The sequence below is a fragment of the Schistocerca cancellata genome, chromosome 5, assembly GCF_023864275.1.
Source record: "Schistocerca cancellata isolate TAMUIC-IGC-003103 chromosome 5, iqSchCanc2.1, whole genome shotgun sequence".
Taxonomy (NCBI): domain Eukaryota; kingdom Metazoa; phylum Arthropoda; class Insecta; order Orthoptera; family Acrididae; genus Schistocerca; species Schistocerca cancellata.
In genome coordinates, this window is record NC_064630.1 from 492,451,653 (window position 1) to 492,455,666 (window position 4,014).

Consider the following 4,014-nt stretch of genomic DNA (forward strand, 5'->3'; position numbering starts at 1 on the left):
ATCATAAGTGAATGAAAAAAAAAGAACAGTCACCAGCTCAATTAGGCACATTAATTTGGAAATATATGTTGAAGAAAATTGAATATTGGCTATTGAAGTTACTTTTGTTGATATTTATCTTTGAATAGCACACAGAATACAAACTGACACAGTGCACTCAACTTTATATAGCAGCAGTTACCAATAACACACACACACACACACACACACACACACACACACACACACACACCAGTGAATTATAGGAAGAAAATTTACACCAAGCTCATACTAATGACAGCTACACTCAAGATCATTATTTAATCAAATACTGAACTGTTACTGCATGAAGTGCAGAACTAAATTTGGACATGAGAGGCTTTTATCTTAACTGACATGAAAAAAAGATGAATAATCTAAATGCAGTGTGATATACAGGGCTATTACAAATGATTGAAGCGATTTCATAAATTCACTGTAGCTCCATTCATTGACATATGGTCACGACACACTACAGATACGTAGAAAAACTCATAAAGTTTTGTTCGGCTGAAGCCGCACTTCAGGTTTCTGCCGTCAGAGCGCTCGAGAGCGCAGTGAGACAAAATGGCGACAAGAGCTGAGAAAGCGTATGTCATGCTTGAAATGCACTCACATCAGTCAGTCGTAACAGTGCAACGACACTTCAGGACGAAGTTCAACAAAGATCCACCAACTGCTAACTCCATTCGGCGATGGTATGCACAGTTTAAAGCTTCTGGATGCCTCTGTAAGGGGAAATCAACGGGTCGGCCTGCAGTGAGCGAAGAAACGGTTCAACGCGTGCGGGCAAGTTTCACGCGTAGCCCGCGGAAGTCGACGAATAAAGCAAGCAGGGAGCTAAACGTACCACAGCCGACAGTTTGGAAAATCTTACGGAAAAGGCTAAAGCAGAAGCCTTATCGTTTACAATTGCTACAAGCCCTGACACCCGATGACAAAGTCAAAAGCTTTGAATTTTCGGCGCGGTTGCAACAGCTCATGGAAGAGGATGCGTTCAGTGCGAAACTTGTTTTCAGTGATGAAGCAACATTTTTTCTTAATGGTGAAGTGAACAGACACAATGTGCGAATCTGGGTGGTAGAGAATCCTCACGAATTCGTGCAGCAAATTCGCAATTCACCAAAAGTTAACGTGTTTTGTGCAATCTCACGGTTTAAAGTTTACGGCCCCTTTTTCTTCTGCGAAAAAAACGTTACAGGACACGTGTATCTGGACATGCTGGAAAATTGGCTCATCCCACAACTGGAGACCGACAGCGCCGTCTTCATCTTTCAACAGGATGGTGCTCCACCGCACTTCCATCATGATGTTCAGCATTGGTGGAAATCATGATCAGCAATTCATGTCATGGCCTCCATGCTCTCCCGGCTTAGCCCCGTGCGATTTCTTTCTGTGGGTTTATGTGAAAGATTCAGTGTTTAAACCTCCTCTACCAAGAAACGTGCCAGAACTGCGAGCCCGCATCAACGATGCTTTCGAACTCATTGATGGGGACACGCTGCGCCGAGTGCGGGGGAACTTGATTATCGGCTTGATGTCTGCCGAATCACTAAAGGGGCACATATCGAACATTTGTGAATGCCTAAAAAAACTTTTTGAGTTCTTGTATGTGTGTGCAAAGCATTGTGAAAATATCTCAAATAATAAAGTTATTGTAGAGCTGTGAAATCACTTCAATCATTTGTAATAACCCTGTAGTAAAATATGATGCAAATAAACATTGTAAAAACAAAAAGTCAGCATAGGCATTCTTCAAATTTATTTACATCAATTGGAACATGAGAACCAAAAATGTGAAAATTTCAGCTCCAGGAATCAGGCCCCTAGACATGAAGAACTGGAGCTAACTGTGTGAGAACAGAAAATAAGTAAAACGTTTATTGTAAATGTTACTCCTCTTGAATCTTATGAAGAGACTTAACCATAAAGACAGTAGCGACGACAAAGTAGGGAGGGTTAGATTACAAGTTGAACTTACCAAAACCATCCACCCATAACAGTCCACTGGTATGAATAATATTGGACCATCAGTTGCAGATTATTGGCTCAATTTATTTACAGAAGATTGGAGAAACTGGTAGAAGCTGAATTCTGTAAGATCAGTCCTGGTTCTGGAGAAATGTAGAAACATGTAATGCAAGGCACCTTACAACTTAACCTAGAGGGTTGTTGGAGAAAAGTAGACATACATGTATAGTGTTTGTGGGCTTAGATGAAGTTTCTGACAATGTTAACTAGACTATACATCTTGAAATTTTGAAAGTAATAGGGATAAAATGCAGGGAGCAAAATGTTATTTACAACTTGTACCAAAACCAGACTACAGCTTTAAGAGTCAAACAACATGAAAGGGAAGCTGTGGTTGAGAAGGGAATGAGACAGGGCTGTAGCCTGTCCCTGATGTTACTCAAATCGGTACATTAAGCAAGCTGTTAAGCAAACCAAGGAGAAATTCAGAAAGGGAATTGAAGTTCTTGGACAAAAAATATAAAATTTAAGGTTTGCCAATGAAATTGTAATTGTGTCAGCGACATGAAAAGGACTTGGAAGAGCAACTGGATGGAATGGATAGTGTATTGAAAAGAAATTATAAAATGAACATCATCAAAAGTAAAACTGTTGTAATATAATGTAGTTGAATCAAATCAGGTGATGCTGAGGGAATTAGGTAAGGAAATGAGACACTAAAAGTAATAGGTGTGTTGTTTTGGCAGCAAAATAACTGATGATGGCTGAAGTAGGATATAAAACTCAGGCTTGGAATAGCGAATAGTTAACGTCTAATACCAATTTAATTGTTAGGAAGTATTTTCTGAAGGCATTTGTATAATGTGTAGCCATGTATGGAAGTGAAACGTGGATTATACACGGTTTAGACAAGAAGAAAATAGAAACTTTTGAAATGTGGTGCTACAGAAGAGTGCTGACGATTAGATGGGTAGGCTGCATAACAAGTGAGGTGGCAATGAATCAGATCGGGGAAAAAAAAAAAATTTCGTTGAAAGGTAAAATTCTGGACTTGATTCTTTTGTGCAGTTAATGTATTTTACTTGTTTCTTCCTCTTTCTTCTAGTCTTCAGGTTTTATTAAGGAAACTATAAAGCAAAGACATTCCTGTAATATGTAATTATGATTTTATTCCCTGTGTCTATTTGCAACAAATACTTCCAAACAAGAAATTACACAAAGGAAAATGTATTCACTTTTGTCTGCTTGCTCTTGCAAAGCTGAGGAAGCTCTGGTAGCATTGTCACATGGTAGACTGTTGAAAAAATGGTGACGCACAACCTGAATATATAGCAGAAAATCTTCGGTGTCCCTCTTCTTTGCTTATGGTACTGGTCAACATTAGGTATAAAGAGGGTCCTGCTGGATGTCACCAAGGTATGTCATGGGATGGCCGTGCTTCTTTTGTAAGTCAGTTTCATCAAATTGTACACCAGGGTTCATCAGAGTTTGCTTAAATATCAAGGTAGAAGGAGATTCTATTAATAAGGGGCAGTTGAAAAGTATCAATTTGAGGGTGTTGCCTCAGCGGATATGCATTGTAGTGCAACTCTAATGTGGGTATATAACCACCAACATGTAGGCAAGGGATTAGTATGGCATTTGTGTCTTTCCAATGTGCGAGCAGTAAATGCAGAAGCATGAACTATGGTGACATTGTCACCAAATACACCCAAACAGGACCAGCATGTTGTTGTTGTTTTCTTGCTGCTGAAGGACAAACACCAGGAGACATTCATCAGAGGATGAAGAATGTGTATGGGACAGTACGTCTGTCAAAAACCAACTGTAACAATGGATGCTGCTGCTTCATGATAACATCCATCCCCATATCTCAAATTTCATAACTCAGAAGGTCTGCAGGATGTGCAACAGGCAGTTAAGACTCCATGCAGCAGAACACAGTGTTTTACCAAATAAGTATTTTCAACCTGGTGCTTTGGTGGGATTATTGCCTCAGTACTCATGGTGATTTTGCTTGATTGG